Below are 24,010 nucleotides of genomic sequence, written 5' to 3'. Positions count from 1 at the left end.
AGCACTGTCAGGGGAAAACTGCCTACTCAAGCCTCAGTAATGGCAGATGCCCCTGCCCCACCAAGCTCGATCGTCCCAGATCGACTTCAAACTGCTGTGCTGGCAGTGAGAATTTCAAGCCAGTGGTTCTTAGCTTGCTGGGCTCCATGGGAGTGGGACCCACTGAGCGAGACCACTTGGCTCCCTGGCCTCAGCCCCCTTTCCAGGGAAGTGAACAGTTTTGTCTCGCTGGGGTTCCAGGCACCACTGGGGTACCAAAAAAAAAAAAACTCCTGCAGGTAGCTCGGTGCCTGCCTAAACAGCCACCCAGTTTTATGCTTGAAACCCAGGGCCCTGGTGGTATAGGCACACGAGGGAATCTTCTGGTCTGTGGATTGCAAAAACTGTGGGAAAAGCGTAGTGTCTGGGCCAGATAGCACAGTCCCTCATGGCTTCCCTTGGCTGGGACAGGGAGGGCCCCAGCTCCTTGCACTTCCTGGATGAGGCCGTGCCCCACACTGCTTCTGCTTGCCCTCTGTGAGCTGTACCCACTGCCTAACCAGTCCCAGTGAGATGAACTGGGTACCTCAGTTGGAAATGCAGAAATTACCCGCCTTCTGCATTTGTCTTGCTGGGAGCTGCAGACTGTAGCTGTTCCTATTCGGCCATTTTGCCAGATCTCTGCTCTATTATAATGTTATGGGACCACTGTTGTATATATGGTCCATCATTGGCCAAAATGTCATTATGCGGTGCATGACTGTATATATCTGTACATACACAAAATATATATGTATGTATACAAAGACTAGACGTTGTCTTATTACAATAATACAACTTAAAGAGATTTATGACTTTCAGACTGTGTTTTAGAACCATGACTGAGATCAGGGGTCTACAGACTTTTTCTGTAAATGGCCAAATAGTAAATAATTTTTGCTTTGTAGGCTGTGCAATTTGCTGGATGTACCTAACTGCCTTTGTAGCAAGAAAGCAGCTAAAGACTATTTGCCAGCAGGCCATAGTTTGCCAATCAGGCCAGATCTCTGAATTGAGTTGGGACATGTTCTTAGGGAGATCATTTGCCCACAGATGACTTTTTTCTGAAATGAGTTAGAGCACTTTAGTAAACTTGTTTCAGTTCCTTTTATTAGATGGAGTCCGATACAATTGCTGTTTTTGTAGGTAAAAAAATGGCCTAATGTTGGCGATTTCACGGGGTCAACCAAAAATTTAAAAATATGCTGTTTGGCTGGGTGCAGTGGCTCACGCCTGTAATCCTAGCACTTTGAGAGACCGAGGCAAGTGGATCACCTGAGGTCAGGAGTTCAAGACCAGCCTGCCTAACATGGCGAAACCCCGTCTCTACTAAAAATGCAAAAATTAGCCGGGCATGGTGGCTAATCTTACCACCTCCTCCCTTTTTCCCACTCCAGTAGTCCCCAGTGTCTGCTATTCCTATCTTTATGTCCATGTGTATTCAATGTTTAGTTCCCACTTAAAAATGAAAACATGTGGCATTTGATTTTCTGTTCCTGCATTAATTTGCTTAGGATAATGACCTCCAGCTGCATTTGTATTGCTGCAAAGGACATGATTTTGTTCTTTTTTTGTGGCTGTATAGTATTCCATGGTGTATATGTGTCACATTTTCTTTATCCAGCTCACTGTGTTTTTTTTTTTTTTTTTGAGACGGAGTCTCGCTATATTACCCAGGCTGGAGTGCAGTGGCGCAATCTTGGCTCACTGCAAGCTTCGCCTCCCGGGTTCACGCCATTCTCCTGCCTCAGCCTCTCGAGTAGCTGGGACTACAGGCGTGCACCACCATGCCCGGCTAATTTTTTGTATTTTTAGTAGAGACGGGGTTTCACCATGTTAGCCAGGATGGTCTCGATCTCCTGACCTCGTGATCCGCCCGCCTCGGCCTCCCAAAGTGCTGCGATTACAGGCTTGAGCCACCGCGCCCGGCCAATCCAGCCCACTGTTGATGTGCATCTCGGTTGATGCCATGTTTTTGCTATTGAGACTAATGCTGCAGTGAACATACAAGTGCCTGTATCTTTTTGTTTACTACCCTTTCTATTTTCTTGAAAGTCTCATTTGTTCTCACTGTTTAACTATTTCTATATATATATATCAGTAGATAATTCCCATGTAATATTTCATTCTAAGCTCTGATAAAAAGTAAAATGAAAAAATATAACATGAATTCTTAAGTGCCAGCAATTTCTATTCCAAGCACTTTACATATATTTCTCATTTAATTCTTTTTTTTGAGATGGAGTTTCGCTCTTGTTGCCCAGGCTGGAGTGCAATGGCGCGATCTCGGCTCACTGCAACCTCCACCTCCCGGGTTCAAGCCATTCTCCTGCCTCAACCTCCGGAATAGATGGGATTACAGAGGCATGCCACCATGCCCAGCCAATTTTGTATTTTTAGTAGAGACGGGTTTTCTCCATGTTGGTCAGGCTGGTCTCAAACTCCAGACCTCAGGTGATCCACCCACCTCGGCCTCCCAAAGTGCTGGGGTTACAGGCATGAGCCACCACGCCCAGCCCATTTAATTCTTATAACAATCCATTTACTTCATTATTCCTATTTTACTGATGAGGAAACTAAAAGAGAGATTAATGTCACTTGCACGAGGTCCCACAGCTAATAAAAAAAAGTTCTTAGCTTCATCCTAGACAGTCTGACTAGAGACCCAAGCTTGAAACAATTTTTTATTACTACAGTTTTAATTACCTGTTAGAAATTTTGGAAAACTCTGATGTCCCTGATCATTTCAGATTCAAGATGTCACAGATGAAATGTCTAACCTTCCCACTTAAAGAACTGCTTCTTCTAATTGCCCTTATTTTTCTGGGGCAAAACTGCTTAATCATTATTTACCAAGTTCTATAGATATCTGCCTTCATATCCATTCTTACACTAATGCCCTTGGTCCAGGCTTTTATTAGATTATGTCTGGAATATGGAGAGATTGTTCTGAACTCTCTGTGTTTAGTCTCTCTGTTAAACAGATCTCTACAATCTGTACCATCAATCTGCCTTTCTCTTCTTCAGCCTGTATTTGGAACAGTATTTCCTTGCCTCCTGCTGTTAAAATCTGTTTTTGTTCAACATGCAGTTCAAAGGAAATTTCACTCATGGTACCCAGCACACCAGAATTTCAGTCCTATTTCTGTTTTTTATTAGGTGTTCGATTGTTAGCAGGAGAGGGGGAGACCAGCTCCCTTACAAAGTTCATGTGATTTAATATATAGTCTTGTAATAACTATTTTAACTTCTCAGATATTTTTATATGCACTTACTGATTATTAGTCATATTTCAGGTAATATTGCTACGTAAAACTATAAGCACTTAATATATATTTAACAATGAATGAATGACTCACTTTTGGATAAGGGCTCGCAAGTGTTGGATAGTGTGGTATTATTTTTCATCAACATTTGCTGGTTCCTAACTTCCATAGCTCTCACTACAGTCTTGTTACAGTGTTGGGTGTGTTAGGCTTCAGGGACAGGCCTCTGACCTTCTCCTGCCTTCCTTTCAGCTGCCTTGAGACTCTCATGTGTTTCCCTAAGTTATGTGAGCCACTCTACCTCTAATCGAGCCCAAAAAGGAATCTTGGGAACCCCTACTTTAAGCTGGTGGGTCAGAAGTTCTGGATACCCTGACTTGCAACCAGTCTCTGGTCTAGTGGGAGTGGGGGCACAGTCTTAGGGTCTCTACAAAAAAAGGAAAAAAAAATTAGCCGAGTGTGATAGCATGCACTTGTGGATCACCTGAGCTTGGGAGGTTGGAGCATGATGGCACTTCTGCACTCCAGCCTGGGCAACAGAGCAAAACCTCGTCTTAAAAAAAAAAAAGAAAAACCAAAAAGGTAAAAGTATAACTGGTCTTGATAAGAAAACATTTGTACAATAATAATAGTTATTCAAATAATAGTTATACATGTTAATTGTAGCAAATTTGCTGCAGAAAACTGTCAGAAACTACAATAAACTGTCATCCATTATCCCACTGCAGAGAAAACCATTGCTGACATTTTTGAGCATTTCCTACCAGTTCCCCCCCTTCCAAAGTTGAATTATTTATCAACTGTCACCCTGAGGAATGTTGATTGTGTTTGTGAGAAAACTCATGGCTTAGGAGCCAGAGTAAGCAGGAGTACTATGTTAAACAGCAGGCTTGACTAATGTATTTTCTTAATTGCATCAAACACTAATGTTATATTAAGTCAAAAGTCTTCACAGATTATTTTTCTCAAGAGGATTTCAGTGCTTCAGTGTGCACATTAATACTAGTTCCACTTGTTTTTCAGTGATGTTATAGTAATGAGACGTTTTAAGTGAATACAAATCTACCTCTAAAGAGATTATTGATTTGTTTCATTTTACTTTAAGATTTGAATTCCAAATCCAGGAGACAGCTAACAATTTAAATACTGTATAGTGTAAAAAGGAATAAAGTATTCCCTTTTTTTAAGACAGTCTTGCTCTATCGCCCAGTCTGGAGTGTAATGGCGTGATCTCGGCTTACTGCAACCTCTGCCTCCCAGGTTCAAGTGATTCTTCTGCCTCAGCCCCCTGAGTAGCTGGGATTGCAGGCACCCACCACCATGCCCATCTTATTTGTATATTTTTAGTAGAAACAGGGTTTCACTATGTTTGCCAGGCTGGTCTTAAACTCCTGACCTCAAGTGATTCACCTGCCTCGGCCTCCCAAAGTGCTGGGATTGCAGGTGTGAGCCACCATGCCAGGCCTCAAGTATCTTTTATGAAGAAATTACTTGAGCCTATCCTTTTGCTAAATAATAGTGAAAACTGATGGAAGCTGTAGTAGAATAATGGCCTTCCAAAGATGTCCATGTCCTAATTCCTGAAACCTATGAATATGTTACTTTCTGTGGCAAGAGACTATGTTCAAAGAGACTTTGAATATGTAGTTAAGTTAAGGATATTGAGATGGGGATATTATCCTGGATTATTTAGGTATGTCCAATATAATCACATAGGTCTTTTTAAGGGGAAGGCAGAAAGGTCAGAAGAAAATAAGACACCATGTGATGACACACAGAATAAGAGAAAGATTAGAAGATGCTATGCTGCTGGCCTTAAAGATGGAGGAAGGGAGACCCTATGCCAGGAAATGTAAGTGGCTTCTAAAAGCTAGAAAAGACAATGAAATGGATTCTCCTCTGTAGCCTCCAGAAGAAATGCAGCCCTCTGACAACTTTATTTTATGACTCTGACCTCCAGAATGGGAAGACAGTAAATTAATTTTGTTGTAAGTTACTAAGTTTGTGATCATTTTTTATAGCAGCAATAGGAAATTAATATAGAGGGAATATATCTTTCTCATTGTTGATGTTTCCTACTATGTTAAAGGAGCTCAATTAGTTTAACTCCTAGTCTCTTTCTACCCTCTCATTTCCTCCTAGAGGAGGAGTGGCTTGTCTGGTAAATTTGGGAAGCAAAAATTGGGCAAGTTTATCTCGGTTCCCTCCTTCCTTCTCTCATATAGGGAAGCCTCTGGTGATTCAGTTGCCTCTGACTGGCATGTTGAATTTAATTTTAGTGCTCAGTTATGAAGATTATTTGGTTCTCACAGTAAGCTATGTCCAGAAATTTGACCATTGTCAGTAGCAAAAATTATGTGTTGGCTTCCAGCTACTACTCCTTATTTGTTTTTTTTTTAATTTTTAAAATTTTAATTTTGATTTTTTATGTATTTTCTGAGATGGGGTCTCACTGTATCCCTCAGACTGTAGTGCAGTGGCACATTCATAGCTCACTGCAGCCTCAAACTCCTGGGCTCAAGTGATCCTCCCACTTCAGCGTCCCCAGTAGCTGGGACTACAGGCATATGACACAATGTATGGCTAATTTTTAAATTTTGGTAGAGATGGGGTCTCACTTTGTTGCCGAGGCTGGTACACTAGTCCTTTGACACAGCAAACCCAATTCTAGATTTTTATCCAAGAGAAATGAAAATATTTGTCTGCAAAAATACTTGTATAGGCATGTTCATAACAGCCTTATTTACAGTAGTCCCAAACTGGAAACACTGGTACATTGATACAACGGAATTCTATTCAACAATCAAAAAGAATAAACTGGGAAAAGCTAAGGAAAAAAATTCATTGCTTCTGATAGGGTATGGATTGGCAAGACAGTGATACAAGGAAACTTTCTGGGAAGTTGGAAATGTTCTGTATAAGATATCCATTTGTCAAAAGTATACAGGTAAAAAGTTTGCACCCTGGGCCCAAGAGCCAAGCTCTTGCTGTGTGTGGCTGCACTCTGGGTACCAGCTCTGCTGCCATAAAGATCTTGACTTTACCCCAATCCTAGAGCTACTCTAATGCTGCACTCACAAGTGCTCTTATTCTCAGTTCTCTTAGCTGTTTAACAAGCATCTGCATCTCGCATTCTGTTACACAGCAGCAAGGATCTCTGCATCCCAGACACCAATGCCATTACTACCTGGGAACTCAGAACTGCAGTACCTCCACACAGTTGTGCATCAGGCCTGAGTTCTGTGATTATTCCATGGGTGCTACTCATCAGGCACCAGTGCCAAGAGGGATCCCTTCAGCCATAGCTTCTCTGGTGGGAAAAAAAAATAGATTGCAGCGATCTTAGCAGTCATTGCCACCAAAGACCCAACAACTCTTGCTGCCACTGCAGAAACTCACAACATTGACTGCTATGGATCCCTGTGATTTTTATCTGTACCAACCTCAGCAGACAGAGCTGCACAGAGACCACACAGTTGGCACCCTGACTGGTGCCAGAACCACTGCACCCCACCCCATGGAGGAAAGTCAGTCCACAATGAAACTAGGCCATAAAGTCTACAAAAGGTGACTGTTCCACTAAGTGCACAGACAAGTGCACAGACATTTTTCTTGTAAAGCAACAAGAAAAATGGGAGACATAATACCATCTAAAAAAACGTAACCTCCCAGTAGCTGACCCCAAAGAAATGGACATATATAAACTGCCTCTTAAAGAATTCAAAATAATTGCTTTTAAAAAAATACAGAGGCCAGGCACAGTGGCTCAAGCCTGTAATGCCAGCACTTTGGGAGGCTGAGATGGGCGGATCACGAGGTCAGGAGATTGAGACCATCCTGGCTAGTATGGTGAAACCCCATCTCTACTAAAAATACATTAAAAAAAATTAGCCAGGCAAGGTGGCGGGCGCCTGTAATCCCAGCTACTCGGGAGGCTGAGGCAGGAGAATGGCGTGAACCCAGGAGGCGGAGCTTGCAGTGAGCTGAGATCGGGCCACTGCACTCCAGCCTGGGTGACACAGCGAGACTACGTCTCAAAATAAATAAATAAATAAAAATTTTAAAATACAGAGAAACATTTCACTGAAATCAGCAAAACAACAGATGACCAAAATAAGAAATGTAACAGACAGATTAAAATTGTTTTTTTAAAAAAATCAAATTCTGGAGCTGACAAATACAATTAATGAACTAAAAATGCAGTAGAGAGCATTTACAGCAGACTTGATGAAGCAGAAGAATTAATACATGAACTCAAAGACAGATTATTTTAAAACATACAGTCAGAGAAGAAAACATGAAGCTTAGAAGATTTAAAGCTTACAAGATTTTCTCAAAAGAGCAAATATCCTAGTTATAGGAGTTTAAGCAGGAAAAGAGAGGGACAAAGGGCCAGAAAGTTTACTTAAATAAATAACAGCAGAAAAATTTCCAAATCTGAGGAAAGGTATAAATATTCAGGTATGAGAAGGTCAAAGGTCTGCAATCAGATTCAACCTGAACGAGATTATACTAAGATAGAATAAAACTGTCAAAAATCAAAGATGAAGAGAGCATCCTGAAAGCAGCAAGAGAAAAGCAAATCACATATAATGGAGTTCCAATAAGGCTAGACGTGGATTCTCAGGAGAAACCTACAGGCCAGTAGAGAGAAGGATGATAAATTCAGTGTGCTGAAGGAAAAAAGGCAACTGTCAACCAACAGTACTTTACTTGGCAAAGTTGACCTTCAGAAATGGAGATAAAAACTTTCTCAAACAAACACTGAGGTAGTTCATCACCACCAGATGTGTCTTATAAGAAATCATAAAGGGAGTTCTTCAGGCTGAGAGGAAAGGATGCTAATGAGTAACACAAAAACATCTAAAAGCATAAAACTCATTGGTACAACTACACAAATTTAGAATACTCTAATAGTATAATGGTGGGTTTTTAATATGAATGTTAAAAAACAAAACTATTAAAAATAATGGCTACAATAGGCCTGGTGCAGTGGCCCATGCCTGTAATTCCAGCACTTTGGGAGGCCGAGGCAGGCAGATCACCTGAGGTCAGGAGTTCGAGACCAGCCTGGCCAACATGGTGAAACCCCATCTCTACTAAAAAAAATACCACAGTTAGCTGTGCATGGTAGCAGGTGCCTATAATCCCAGCTACTCAGGAGACTAAGGCAGGAGAATCACTTGAACCTGTGAGGTGAAGGTTGCAGTAAGCCAAGATCATGCCATTGCACTCCAGTCTGGGCAACAAGAACAAAACTCCGTCTGAAAAAAAAAAAAAAAGACCAAGAAGCAGCGTCTCTGCTCCTTCTGGGATCTCTGTGTGGTTCAGCTCACCTGCCTCCACTCCTGCATCGACCATGTCCATCAGGGTGAGCCAGAAGTCCTACAAGGTGTCCACCTCTGGCCCCCAAGCCTTCAGCAGCTACTCCTACATGTGTTGGCCCGATGCCCGCATCAGCTCCTTGAGCTTCTCCCGAGTGGGTAGCAGCAGCTTTCTGGGTGTCCTGGGCAGAAGTTATGGTGGGGCCAGCAGCATGGGAAGCATCACTGCCGTCACAGTCAACCAGAGCCTGCTGAGCCCCCTTAACCTGGAGGCAGAACCCAACATCCAGGCTGTGCGCACCCAGGAAAAGGAGCAGATCAAGGCCCTCAACAACAAGTTTGCCTCCTTCACAGACAAGGTACAATTCCTGGAGTACCAGAACAAGATGCTGGAGACCAAGTGGAGCCCTCCTGCAGCAGCAGAAGACGGCTCAGTACAACATGGACAACATGTTCGAGAGCTATTTCAACAACCTTAAGCGGCAGCTGGAGACTCTGGGCTAGGAGAGGCTGAAGCTGGAGGCAGAGCTTGGCAATATGCAGGGGCTGGTGGAGGACTTCAAGAACAAATATGAGGATGAGATCAACAAGCGTATAGAGATGGAGAATGAATTTGTCCTCATCAGGAAGGATGTGGATGAAGCTTATATAAAGGTAGAGCTAGAGTCTTGCCTGGAAGGGCTGACTAAAGAGATCAACTTCTTCCGGCAGCTGTAGGAAGAGGAGATCCAGGAACTGTAGTCCCAGATCTTGGAGACATCTGTGGTGCTGTCCATGGACAACAGCCGCTCCCTGGACATGGACAGCATCATTGCTGAGGTCAAGGTGCAGTATGAGGAGATCACCAACCACAGCCGGGCTGAGGCTGAGAGCATGTACCAGATCAAGTATGAGGAGCTACAGATGCTGGCTGGGATGCATGCGGATGACCTGCGGCATACGAAGACTGAGATCTCTGAGATGAGGCAGAACATCAGCCAGCTCCAGGCTGAGATTGAGGGCCCTGAAGGCCAGAGGGTTTCCCTGGAGGCTGCCATCACAGATGCCGAGCAGCATGGGGAGTTGGCTGTTAAGGATGCCAATGCCAAGCTCTCCAAGCTGGAGGCTGCCCTGCAGTGGGCCATGGCATGGCAGCTGCATGAGTACCAGGAACTGATGAACATCAGACTGGCCCTGGACATCAAGATCACCACCTACAGGAAGCTGCTGGAGGGCGAGGAGAGCCGGTTGGAGTCTGGGATGCAGAACATGAGTACATGAGTATCCATACCAAGACCACCAGTAGCTATGCAGGTGGTCTGAGCTCAGCCTATGAGGGCCTCACAAGCCCCAGCCTCAGCTATGGCCTCAGCTCCAGCTTTGGCTCTGGCATGGGCTCCATCTCAGCCACACCAGCTTCACCAAGGCCGTAGTTGTGAAGAAGATTGAGACCCACGATGGGAAGCTGGTGTCCGTGTCCTCTGACGTCCTGCCCAAGTGAACAGCTGCAGCAGCCCCTCCCAGTGCCCCTCCTGCAGCTGCCCCAGAGCCTGGGAGGGAGGCCGCTGTGTAGGGGAGTACAGGGAACAGGAGGCCCACCTGAGGCTCAGCCCTAGCCCTCAGCCCACCTGCGGAGGAGTTTACTGCCTGGCGATCCCCCTTGCTCATGCCTCCAGCTACAATTGCTTTTTTTTTGTTTTTGTCCAAAATAAAACCTCAGCTAGCTCTGAAAAAAAATAACAGTATTAATGGCTACAATAATTTATTAAGGAATATACAATATAAAAAGATGTAGGCCGGGCGCGGTGGCTCAAGCCTGTAATCCCAGCACTTTGGGAGGCCGAGACGGGTGGATCACAAGGTCAGGAGATCGAGACCATCCTGGCTAACATGGTGAAACCCCGTCTCTACTAAAAAAATACAAAAAAACTAGCTGGGCGAGGTGGCGGGCGCCTATAGTCCCAACTACTCGGGAGGCTGAGGCAGGAGAATGGCGTGAACCTGGGAGGCGGAGCTTGCAGTGAGCTGAGATCCTGCCACTGCACTCCAGCCTGGGTGACAGAGCAAGACTCCGTCTCAAAAAAAAAAAAAAAAAAAGATGTAAATTGTGACATAAAAACCATAAAATGTCGGGCAGGGTAAAGTATGCAATCAAAGTTAAGTTGTAATCAGCTTAACATAGCCTGTTATAACTATAAGCTGTTTTATGTAAGCCTCATGGTAAACACAAAGCAAAAACCTACAGTGGATAAACAAAAGATACAAAGTAAGGAATTAAAGCATACCACTAGAGAAAAATCGTCTAATCACAAAGGAAGAAGGCATGAAAGGAAAAAAGAACAAAAGAGCTATAAAACAACCAGAAAACAATGAACAAAATGGTAGTACTAAGTCCTTACCTATCAATAATTACCTTGAATGTAAATAGATTAAATTCTTCAACCAAAAGACAGAGTGGCTGAATAGGTTAAAAACACACACACACACACACACACACCCAAAAACTGAACTGTATGCTGCCTAGAAGAGACTCACTTTACCTTTAAGGACACATTTAGATTAACTGAAAGGATGGAAAAAGATACTCCATTCAAATGGAACCAAAAGAGAGTGGGGTTAGATATAATTATATCAGGTGCAGTACACCAATATGGTTTGTATATTTTGTCCCCTCCCAATCTGATGTTGAAATATGACTTCCTGTGTTGGAGGTGGGCCTGGTGGGAGGTGTTTGGATCTTGGAGGCAGAGCCCTCATGGATGGCTTGGTACTGTCCCCATGGTGATAAGTGAGTCCTCATGGGATCTGGTTGTTTAAGGGAGTATTGTGCCTCCCCCTTCTTCTCTTACTCCTTTTCTCACCATGTGATGCACTGGATCCCAATCCCCTTCCACCATAAGTAAAAGCTCCCTGAGGCCTCATTAGAAACAGATGCTAGCACCATACTTCCTTTACAGCCTGCAGAACCATGAGCCAATTAAACCTCTTTTATTTATAAATTACCCAGCTTCAGGTATTTCTTTATAGCAACACAAAAATTGTCACACACTTTGTCAAAAAACTATAGAATGAGACAATTATTATATAATGAAAAGGGATCAGTTCATCAAGAAGATATAATAATTGCAAATATGTGTGCATGCAACATCAGAGTTCTTAAATACATAAAGCAAATATTAATAGATCTGAAGAGATAGATTGCAATGCAATAATAGGAGACTTTAATACCTCACTGTCAACAATAGACAGACATCCAAACAGAAGTTCAGTAAGGAAACCTGGAATTCGACTACATTTTAGACCAAATGGACATAACAGATATATGCAGAACGTTCCATCCAATATTAACAGAATACACATTCTTCTCAGGAACACGTGGAACATTCTCCAGAATAGATCATATCTTAGGCCACAAAATAAGTCTTAAAAAATTTATTAATAAGATTGAAGTAATATCAGGTAGCTTTTTCAATTGCAATGGTATGAAACTCGAAATAATAACATTTGAAAATTCACAAATGTGTGGAAATTAATTTTAAACAAATGGATCAAAAAAGAAATTTAAAGGGAAATTTTAAAAATCTTAAAACTGCTGGGAACAGTGGCTACACCTGTAATTCCAGCAGTTTGGGAGGCTGAGGTGGGTGGGTCACCTGTGGTCAGGAGATCAAGACCAGCCTGGCCAACACAGTGAAACCCCGTCTTAGTAAAAATACAAAAAATTAGCCAGGCGTGGTGGTGGGCGCCTGTAATCCCAGCTACTCGGGAGACTAAGACAGGAGAATCTCCTGAACCCAGGAGGCAGAGGTTTCAGTGAGCCCAGATCATACTATTGTACTCCAGAGCCTGGGCAACAAGAGTGAAACTCCATCTCGAGACAAATAAATAAAACTAAAATCTTGAAACAAAAATGGAAATACAGTATCCCAAAACTTGAGATGTTGCAAAAGAAGTTTGAAAAGAGAAGTTTGTAGCAATGAATGCCTGTATCAAAAAAGAAGAAAAGCCCTAAATAAACAACCTAATGTTACCTCTTAAGGAACTAGAAAAAGAAGAACAAACTAAGCTCAAAGTTAGGAGAAAGAGAATCATAAATATCAGAGCAGAAATAAATAAAATAGAGACTAGAAAAACAGAAAAGATTAAGAGAAGAGCTGGTTTTTAAAAGAGAAACAAAATTGATAAAATAGTTAGATTAATAAAAAAGAGAAAATGCTTAAAATCAGAAAGAGGAGACATTACAGCTGCTACCACAGAAATACAAAGGACCATAGACTACTATAAAAAAATGATACACCAGGCTGGGCACAGTGGCTCATGCCTGTAATCCCAGCACTTTGGGAGGCTGAGGTGGGTGTATCACTTGAGGTCAGGAGTTTGAGACCAGCCTTGCCAACATGGTAAAACCCCATCTCTAATAAAAAATACAAAAATTACCTGGGCTTGGTGGCACACACCTGTAATCCCAGCAACTTGGGAGACTGAGGCAGGAGAATTACTTGAACCTGGGAGGTGGAAATTGCAGTAAGCCAAGATTGTGCCACTGCACTCCAGCCTGGGCATCCAAATGAGACTCCATCTCAAAAAAAAAAAAAAAAAAAAAAAAAATCAACAAATTGTATAACCTAAAAGAAATGGGTAAATTCCTAGACACATACTAACTTAAAAAGACTAAATCATGAAGAAATTGATAATTTGAAATGACCAATAATGAGTAAGGAGATTGAATCAGTAATAAGAAGTCTCCCATTAAAGAAAAGCCCAAACTTGATGATGCCACTGCTGAATACTACCAAACATTTAGACAATTAAAACCAATCCTTCTGAAACTCTTCCACAAAATTGAAAAGGAAGGAGATCTTCCGAACTAATTTTACAAAGGCCTGATACCAAAGGCAGACAAAAACAGTATAAGAAAAGCAAATTATAGGCCAATATCCTTGATAAACATAGATGCAGAAATCCTCAAGAAAATACTAGCAAACCAAATTCAACAGCACATTAGAAGGGTCATTCACCATGATCAAGTGGGATTTATCCCTGTGAATTTGCATATTCACCATATGCAAACCAGCAGTGATTCACCATATTAACAGAATAAAGGACAAAAACTTTATAATTATCTCAACAGATACAAAAAAGGCATTCAACAAAATTCAGCATCCTTTCATGATAGAAACACTCAACAAATTAGGTAGAGAAAGAATGTCTCTCAACATAGTAAAGGCCTTATATGACAAGCCCATAGCTAACATAATGCTCAGTGAAAAGTTGAAAGTTTTTTCTGAAATCAGGAACAAGACAAGTATGCCCACTTTCAGCATTTCCATTCAACACAGTATTGGAAGTCCTAGCCAGAGTAATTAGGCAAGAGAAAGAAAAGGCTTTCAGATTGTCAATGAAGAAGTTAAATCGTCCGTTCGCAGATAACATGATTTTATATTTAGAAAAATCTAAAGACTCCACCAAAAAACTATTACAAGTAATAAATTCAGTAAAGTTGTAGGATACAAAATTAACACAAAAATCAGTAGTGGTCAGACATGGTGGTTTATACCTGTAATCCCAGGACTTTGGGAGGCTGAGGTGGGAGGATCACTAGAGGACAGGAGTTTGAGACCAGCCTGGACAACATAGTGAGATGCCCATCTCTACAAAAAAGAAAAAAATTAGCCAGGTGTGGTGGCACGACCTGTAGTCCTAGCTACTTGGGAGCCTGAGGTGGGAAGATTGCTTGAGCCCAGGAGTTTGAGGTTACAGTGAGCCATGATCATGCCATTGCACTCCAGCCTGAGTAACAGAGTAAGACTCCACCTCCAAAAAAAGAAAAAAAAAAAAAAAATCAGTAGCATTTCTACATACTAACAACAAACCATCTGATAAATCTGTCCAGGTGCAGTCCCTCACGCCTGTAATCCCAGCACTTTGGGAGGCCAAGGTGGGAAGATCACTTGAGGTCAAGAGTTTGAGACCAGCCTGGCCAACATGGTGACACCCCATCTCTAGTAAAAATACAAAAATTAGCCAGGCGTGGTGGCATGCACCTGTAATCCCAGCTACTCAGGAGACTGAGGCAGGAGAATTGTTTGAACTTGGGAGGTGGAGGCTGCAGCAGCACTGCACTCCAGCCTACGCAACAGAGCAAGACTCCATCTCAAAAAAAAAAAAAAAAAAAAAAAAGGAAGAAGAAATCAATAAAACAATGCCATTGACAATAGCTAGTAAAAAAATCAAAATACTTAGGAATAAATTTAACCAAAGAGATTAGCCATTCTACAATGTATACACATTTTAAAACATTATGTTATACATCATAAATATATACAATTTTTACTTGTCAATTAAAAATAAATAAGCCTGGGCAACATAGTGGGACTTTGTCACTACAAAAATAAAAATAAATTAGCCAGGCATGATGGTGTGTTTCCTGTGGTCCCAGCTACTCCAGAAGCTTAGCTGGGAGGATTACTTGAGCCCAGGAGTTTGAGACTGCAGTGAGCTATGATTGTGCCACTGTACTCTAACCGGGCAACAGAGTGAGACCCTGAATCTGTAAGTAAAATAAGTAATGAAAAAAGTATATAGCTAAAAATTAGAGGCATCAGTGTATATAAATTTTATGGAAAAGAACCATATGATGATGGAGTGAGGTGGTAAAGAATGGGTAAACATATCAATGCTGTTTTTTAAAATGGCAGAATTGATAATTGAGCTGCTATTTTATTGTTGTCTGTGTATGGTAGGGTTTTTTGTTTTTGTTTTTTGAGACGGGATCTGCCTCTTTCACCCAGTCTGGAGTGCAGTGGCACAGTCCTGGCTCCCTGCAACCTCCACCTCCCAGTCTCAAGTGATCCTCCCACCTCAGCCTCCCGAGCAGCAGGGACTGCAGGTGCCAGCCACCACGCCCAGCTAATTTTTGTATTTTTTGTAGAGAAAGGATCTTGCCATGTTGCCCACGCTGGCCTTGAACTCCCAAGCTCAAGCGATCCACCCACCTCAGCCTCTCAAACTGCTGGGATTACAGGTGTGAGCCACCACACCCGGCCTCTATGCATGTAAAAGTTATATAATGTGAAGAAATTAAGAAAGAAACAACAGTCTTATATTTCTGAGGACATTTACCAATTATGGTCATTCCATTCTTTTCTATAAATCCAAATTATCTGGTGTAATTTTCCTTAAGACTGAAGAATTTGTTACCATTTTTAATTCAAAAATTATTTTTAATTGAGAAAATGGTATATATTTGTCATGTACATTACGTTTGAAACACTGTGGAATGGCTAAATCAACATAATTGACATATGTATTACATCATCTTTTTTTTCTGGTAAGAACACTAAAAATCCTGCTTCATAGATATCTCCAAGAATATAATACATTTTTATTAACTATAATCCCCATGTTGTTCAATAGACCTCCAAAAATATAATACATTGTTAAGAACTATAGTCCCCATGTTGTACAGTAGACCTCTGAGAATGTAATACATCGTTATTAACTATTGTCCCTCTGTTGTACAATAGAACTTACTCCTTCTAACTGATATTTTGTGTCCTTTGACAAACATCTTCCCAATACCCCTCTCCCCAGCCTCTGGTAACTATCATTCTACTTTCTACTTCTATTAGTTCAACTTTTTTAGATTTTACATGTAATTGAGATCATGTGGTATTTGTCTTTCAGGTTTATCCATATTGTCACAAATGACAAGATTTCTTTCTTTTTAAAGGCTGAATAGGTCACATTTTCCTATTTCTTTATATGTCTAGTGTTTTTTTGATTGGATACTTGGGATTTTGAATGATGCATTTGAGAGATTGCGGATTCTGTTTTGCTTTTCTGAAAAAGAATTTTTATTTTAGAAGCCAGTTAACTTGACTGAACTCAGACTCCAAACTGTCTCCTCTGTAGTGGTAGTGCTGAAATCTTTACTTAGTTATTTCATTTTTCAGTGATTGATTTTCTGTCATGATTCTTGGGTTTCCCTCCCTTGCCTCATGATTAGTTTAGTGATTAGCACAGGTCTTGGCAGGATTTTATATACAAATTTTGGGGTTTCCTCCTCTTTGGCTCCCTCCCTTTTATGAAATCTCTCCTAAATATCTGATAGTTCTGCCAGCCTTGAACTCTGTTATCTATGTCAAGCCAGTAAGACTTGGCTTCCTGCCTAACCTACCCCCAGTGGTAAGCAGATTTAGCAGTGCCCTCAGTCATAAAACCACAAATGTGCAAATCCCACCTTTTGCAGATTTATCCTCCCGGTCACTTTCTCCCTTTGCCAGGGACCATGTGCCCTCTGTAGGCAAGATAGTTTCCAGAAATGGAGGAGTCGAGTTTTTGATGTCCAATCAGATAAGTTACTCTTTCTCTTCCAAAGAGATACTGAGAGAGTGGTTGCCGAGGACAGGAGTATATTGTTTGAACTACATCAACATGGAAGTTGACGCAGGGAAGAGGTATTCTCTTCTGATACTCCCTAGTATTTTGTTCTCCTAATTGAGCTTAAACCTGCAGTCAGTTTAGTAGAAGAGATTAACAGTTTGTCATATGGTTGGGCTGCTGATAATTCTTATAAAATTGGGAGGGGAGGGAAGGAGGAGGAGGACTGAAAGCAGTTGAGAGCAACCAAAAGAAGAAAGAAACTGGATGGGAAAGAAAAACTAAGTTTCTCTCAAGACACTTGATGTGTCAGAACAATATAATGCTTATATCAAATCCGTGCTCCCTAGGTACCCAAATTAAATTCCCTCTCTATTCCAAATAATGTCCAGACAAATTATCCAGGATAACATATTAAGAGATTTGGCAATTAAATGGTGACTAATATATACTGCCCAGGAATGTAGGAGGATATCCAAAGGATAATAATCCAGAGGATATCTGGAAAATTGGCCACTTTGTGGACTTTACAGCTTGTCCTTGTTCTATTTTATGCTTTTTATTTAAATCTGCTTTGTCTGATACTAATATAGCTATTCTAATTTCATTTCGTTTCTATTTACCTGGTATATCTTAACTCATATCTTTATTTTTATGTTTCTGTGTCATTTTGTTTTAAGTAGATCTCAAATAGCATATAGTTGGATTTCGATTTTTGGTTTTTATGATTTGAGATTCTTTGTATTTAAAAAGAAGTTTGCATCTATCATACTAAATAATATAATTGTTCTTCTTCTTCCATCTTCTTGTTTTGTACTTTGTGTTATATGCCTTACTCCTGTTTTTCCCACTCAGTCTTTTGCTTTTGCTCAAGTTTTTCTGGCTCTTTTGTTTTACCCCTAGTAATTTGGAAATTAAACATTCTATTTTTATTTAATTAATAATTACTTAAAATTAAAAGAAAATGAACCTCTATTTCTTTACTAACATGAAAAATACACTAGCATCTATCAATGTGTTTGGAAATAACGAGTGAGTCACATACTTTAGTATTTCCCTTTTGTTCCTACTCTTATAGTATGTTGGAATAATTTGAGCTTTAGATCCAAACTGTTATTAGTATTTATTCTTTTTGTATATCCTTAAGAAATACTTTTCACATTTGCATTTCCTTATGTAGCCATGTTAACCTTGTTAAGAATAACTTCTTAGAGGTTATTTTATTTTATTTTATTTGTTGAGACGGGAGTCTTGATTTGTCACCAGGCTGGAGTGCAGTGGTGTGATCTTGGCTCACTGCAACCTCTGCCTCCTGGGTTCAAGTAATTCTCCTGCCTCAGCCTCCTGAGTAGCTGGGATTACAGGTACGTGCCACCACGCCCAGCTAATTTTTTGTATTTTAGTAGAGACAGGGTTTCACCATGTTGGCCACGATGGTCTCGATCTCCTGACCTCATGATCCACCCACCTTGGCCTCCCAAAGTGCTGGGATTACAGGCGTGAGCCACCACGCCTGGCATATGTTAATTTTTATGTTTACATTTTATAATGTCCATCTGTATTTCTTTTATAACATATCTTCCCTTATACCTAAGGACTTTATTTGTGTTGATTTATTGGACATTAAAATATTTCTTTGATTTTTAAAGAGTATGTGTTGGAATCTGCATATCTGAAAATATTAAATGGATGTTTGTCTGACATGGCAATTATAACTATAGGAAATCTTCCTAAGGAACTGATAGTAGTATGTAAAGATGTATGTACAAGTTTATTTTGCAGTTTTATTACAAAAGCAAAACTTAGAAAGTAATAAACATCTATAAATAGATACCAGTCAAATAAAATATAATTTTCTCTAGACATAACTGCAAAATCTTAAGTTTTATTACCTTTGTCATCTAAAATTAATATAAATATAATCTTTTGCCTGTTTCATGTGCAAGTTGAAATTGTAACATACATTTAGACCATATAAAGCAAGCATTAGCATGTCAGACTGAGAACATCAATAGTAGGGGCCAGATGTGGTAGTTCACACCTGTAATTCCAGTGCTGCATGAGGCTGAGGCAGGAGCTTGCTTGAGCCCACGTTATCGTGAACTATGATTGCATCACTATATTACAGCCTGAGCGATGGAACGAGACCCTGACTCTAAAAAAAAATTATATTTAGTACCTTTTTTCCATTTGTCAGATTAAATATTGACTAGCTAAACGTATTTATTATTTATTTATTAAAAAAAATTTTTTTTTTGAGACGGAGTCTCACCCTGTCTCCCAGGCTGGAGTGCAGTGGCACGATCTCGGCTCACTGCAAGCTCCACCTCCCGGGTTCACGCCATTCTCCTGCCTCAGCCTCCCGAGTAGCTGGGACTACAGGTGCCTGCCATCACACCTGGCTAATTTTTTTTGTATTTTTAATAGAGACAGGGTTTCACCGTTTTAGCCAGAATAGTCTCGATCTCCTGACGCTGTGATTCGCCTCCCAAAGTGCTGGGATTACAGGCATGAACCACCATGCCCGGCCTATTATTGAGAATTTTTTTTTTTTTTTTTTTTAACTTGATACAATATTTTATTTTATTTTATTTTTAAATTTATTTATTATTATTAAACTTCAAGTTGTAGGGTACATGTGCACAACGTGCAGGTTTGCTACATATGTATACTTGTGCCATGTTGGTGTGCTGCACCCATCAACTCGTCATTTACATCAGGTATAACTCCCAATGCAATCCCTCCCCCCTCCCCCCTCCCCATGATAGGCCCCGGTGTGTGATGTTCCCCTTCCCGAGTCCAAGTGATCTCATTGTTCAGTTCCCACCTACGAGTGAGAACATGCGGTGTTTGGTTTTCTGTTCTTGTGATAGTTTGCTAAGAATGATGGTTTCCAGCTGCATCCATGTCCCTACAAAGGACACAAACTCATCCTTTTTTATGGCTGCATAGTATTCCATGGTGTATATGTGCCACATTTTCTTAATCCAATCTGTCACTGATGGACATTTGGGTTGATTCCAAGTCTTTGCTATTGTGAATAGTGCTGCAATAAACATACGTGTGCATGTGTCCTTATAGCAGCATAATTTATAATCCTTTGGGTATATACCCAGTAATGGGATGGCTGGGTCATATCGCCATACTGTTTTCCATAATGGTTGAACTAGTTTACAATCCCACCAACAGTGTAAAAGTGTTCCTATTTCTCCACATCCTCTCCAGCACCTGTTGTTTCCTGACTTTTTAATGATCGCCATTCTAACTGGTGTGAGATGGTATCTCATTGTGGTTTTGATTTGCATTTCTCTGATGGCCAGTGATGATGAGCATTTTTTCATGTGTCTGTTGGCTGTATGAATGTCTTCTTTTGAGAAATGTCTGTTCATATCCTTTGCCCACTTTTTGATGGGGTTGTTTGTTTTTTTCTTGTAAATTTGTTTGAGTTCTTTGTAGGTTCTGGATATTAGCCCTTTGTCAGATGAGTAGATTGCAAAAATTTTCTCCCATTCTGTAGGTTGCCTGCTCACTCTGATGGTAGTTTCTTTTGCTGTGCAGAAGCTCTTTAGTTTGATGAGATCCCATTTGTCAATTTTGGCTTTTGCTGCCGTTGCTTTTGGTGTTTTAGACATGAAGTCTTTGCCCATGCCTATGTCCTGAATGGTACTACCTAGGTTTTCCTCTAGGATTTTTATGGTATTAGGTCTAACATTTAAGTCTCTAATCCATCTTGAATTAATTTTCGTATAAGGAGTAAGGAAAGGATCCAGTTTCAGCTTTCTACTTATGGCTAGCCAGTTTTCCCAGCACCATTTATTAAATAGGGAATCCTTTCCCCATTTCTTGTTTCTCTCAGGTTTGTCAAAGATCAGATGGCTGTAGATGTGTGGTATTATTTCTGAGGACTCTGTTCTGTTCCATTGGTCTATATCTCTGTTTTGGTACCAGTACCATGCTGTTTTGGTTACTGTAGCCTTGTAGTATAGTTTGAAGTCAGGTAGCGTGATGCCTCCAGCTTTGTTCTTTTGACTTAGGATTGTCTTGGAGATGCGGGCTCTTTTTTGGTTCCATATGAACTTTAAAGCAGTTTTTTCCAATTCTGTGAAGAAGCTCATTGGTAGCTTGATGGGGATGGCATTGAATCTATAAATTACCTTGGGCAGTATGGCCATTTTCACGATATTGATTCTTCCTATCCATGAGCATGGTATGTTCTTCCATTTGTTTGTGTCCTCTTTGATTTCACTGAGCAGTGGTTTGTAGTTCTCCTTGAAGAGGTCCTTTACATCCCTTGTAAGTTGGATTCCTAGGTATTTTATTCTCTTTGAAGCAATTGTGAATGGAAGTTCATTCCTGATTTGGCTCTCTGTTTGTCGGTCACTGGTGTATAAGAATGCTTGTGATTTTTGCACATTAATTTTGTATCCTGAGACTTTGCTGAAGTTGCTGATCAGCTTAAGGAGATTTTGGGCTGAGACAATGGGGTTTTCTAAATATACAATCATGTCGTCTGCAAACAGGGACAATTTGACTTCTTCTTTTCCTAACTGAATCCCCTTGATTTCTTTCTCTTGCCTGATTGCCCTAGCCAGAACTTCCAACACTATGTTGAATAGGAGTGGTGAGAGAGGGCATCCCTGTCTTGTGCCAGTTTTCAAAGGGAATTTTTCCAGTTTTTGCCCATTCAGTATGATATTGGCTGTGGGTTTCTCATAAATAGCTCTTATGATTTTGAGGTACGTTCCATCAATACCGAATTTATTGAGCGTTTTTAGCATGAAGGGCTGTTGAATTTTGTCAAAAGCCTTTTCTGCATCTATTGAGATAATGATGTGGTTCTTGTCTTTGGTTCTGTTTATATGCTGGATTATGTTTATTGATTTGCGAATGTTGAACCAGCCTTGCATCCCAGGGATGAAGCCCACTTGATCATGGTGGATAAGCTTTTTGATGTGCTGCTGAATCCGGTTTGCCAGTATTTTATTGAGGATTTTTGCATCGATGTTCATCAGGGATATTGGTCTAAAATTCTCTTTTTTTGTTGTGTCTCTGCCAGGCTTTGGTATCAGGATGATGTTGGCCTCATAAAATGAGTTAGGGAGGATTCCCTCTTTTTCTATTGATTGGAATAGTTTCAGAAGGAATGGTACCAGCTCCTCCTTGTACCTCTGGTAGAATTCAGCTGTGAATCCATCTGGTCCTGGACTTTTTTTGGTTGGTAGGCTATTAATTATTGCCTCAATTTCAGAGCCTACTATTGGTCTATTCAGGGATTCAACTTCTTCCTGGTTTAGTCTTGGAAGAGTGTAAGTGTCCAGGAAATTATCCATTTCTTCTAGATTTTCCAGTTTATTTGCGTAGAGGTGTTTATAGTATTCTCTGATGGTAGTTTGTATTTCTGTGGGGTCGGTGGTGATATCCCCTTTATCATTTTTAATTGCGTCGATTTGATTCTTCTCTCTTTTCTTCTTTATTAGTCTTGCTAGTGGTCTGTCAATTTTGTTGATCTTTTCAAAAAACCAACTCCTGGATTCATTGATTTTTTGGAGGGTTTTTTGTGTCTCTATCTCCTTCAGTTCTGCTCTGATCTTAGTTATTTCTTGCCTTCTGCTAGCTTTCGAATGTGTTTGCTCTTGCTTCTCTAGTTCTTTTAATTGCGATGTTAGAGTGTCAATTTTAGATCTTTCCTGCTTTCTCTTGTGGGCATTTAGTGCTATAAATTTCCCTCTACACACTGCTTTAAATGTGTCCCAGAGATTCTGGTATGTTGTATCTTTGTTCTCATTGGTTTCAAAGAACATCTTTATTTCTGCCTTCATTTCGTTATGTACCCAGTAGTCATTCAGGAGCAGGTTGTTCAGTTTCCATGTAGTTGAGCGGTTTTGATTGAGTTTCTTAGTCCTGAGTTCTAATTTGATTGCACTGTGGTCTGAGAGACAGTTTGTTATAATTTCTGTTCTTGTACATTTGCTGAGGAGTGCTTTACTTCCAATTACGTGGTCAATTTTGGAGTAAGTACGATGTGGTGCTGAGAAGAATGTATATTCTGTTGATTTGGGGTGGAGAGTTCTATAGATGTCTATTAGGTCTGCTTGCTGCAGAGATGAGTTCAATTCCTGGATATCCTTGTTAACTTTCTGTCTCGTTGATCTGTCTAATGTTGACAGTGGAGTGTTGAAGTCTCCCATTATTATTGTATGGGAGTCTAAGTCTCTTTGTAAGTCTCTAAGGACTTGCTTTATGAATCTGGGTGCTCCTGTATTGGGTGCATATATATTTAGGATAGTTAGCTCTTCCTGTTGAATTGATCCCTTTACCATTATGTAACGGCCTTCTTTGTCTCTTTTGATCTTTGATGGTTTAAAGTCTGTTTTATCAGAGACTAGTATTGCAACCCCCGCTTTTTTGTGTTCTCCATTTGCTTGGTAAATCTTCCTCCATCCCTTTATTTTGAGCCTATGTATGTCTCTGCATGTGAGATGGGTCTCCTGAATACAGCAGACTGATGGGTCTTGACTCTTTATCCAGTTTGCCAGTCTGTGTCTTTTAATTGGAGCATTTAGTCCATTTACATTTAAGGTTAATATTGTTATGTGTGAACTTGATCCTGCCATTATGATATTAACTGGTTATTTTGCTCGTTAGTTGATGCAGTTTCTTCCTAGCCTTGATGGTCTTTACATTTTGGCATGTTTTTGCAATGGCTGGTACCGGTTGTTCCTTTCCATGTTTAGTGCTTCCTTCAGGGTCTCTTGTAAGGCAGGCCTAGTGGTGACAAAATCTCCAAGCATTTGCTTATCTGTAAAGGATTTTATTTCTCCTTCACTTATGAAACTTAGTTTGGCTGGATATAAAATTCTGGGTTTAAAATTCTTTTCTTTAAGAATGTTGAATATTGGCCCCCACTCTCTTCTGGCTTGAAGAGTTTCTGCCGAGAGATCTGCTGTTAGTCTGATGGGCTTCCCTTTGTGGGTAACCCGACCTTTCTCTCTGGCTGCCCTTAAGATTTTTTCCTTCATTTCAACTTTGGTGAATCTGGCA

At 40.5% G+C, this 24,010-nt stretch overlaps 1 protein-coding gene and 1 pseudogene across 11 annotated transcripts in view; both read left to right on the top strand.

The window, feature by feature from the left end:
- ICA1L (islet cell autoantigen 1 like) overlaps positions 1-24,010 on the top strand; it is a 97,288-nt gene that overhangs the window by 19,550 nt on the left and 53,728 nt on the right. The gene's annotated exons all lie outside the window — the stretch shown is intronic.
- On the top strand, positions 1,948-19,490 carry LOC140712595 (keratin, type II cytoskeletal 8 pseudogene; annotated as a pseudogene).

This window comes from Chlorocebus sabaeus, chromosome 10 (genome assembly GCF_047675955.1).
Source record: "Chlorocebus sabaeus isolate Y175 chromosome 10, mChlSab1.0.hap1, whole genome shotgun sequence".
NCBI lineage: Eukaryota > Metazoa > Chordata > Mammalia > Primates > Cercopithecidae > Chlorocebus > Chlorocebus sabaeus.
Note: the sequence above shows the minus strand (reverse complement) of the source record. Positions and strands in the feature narration are given on the sequence as shown.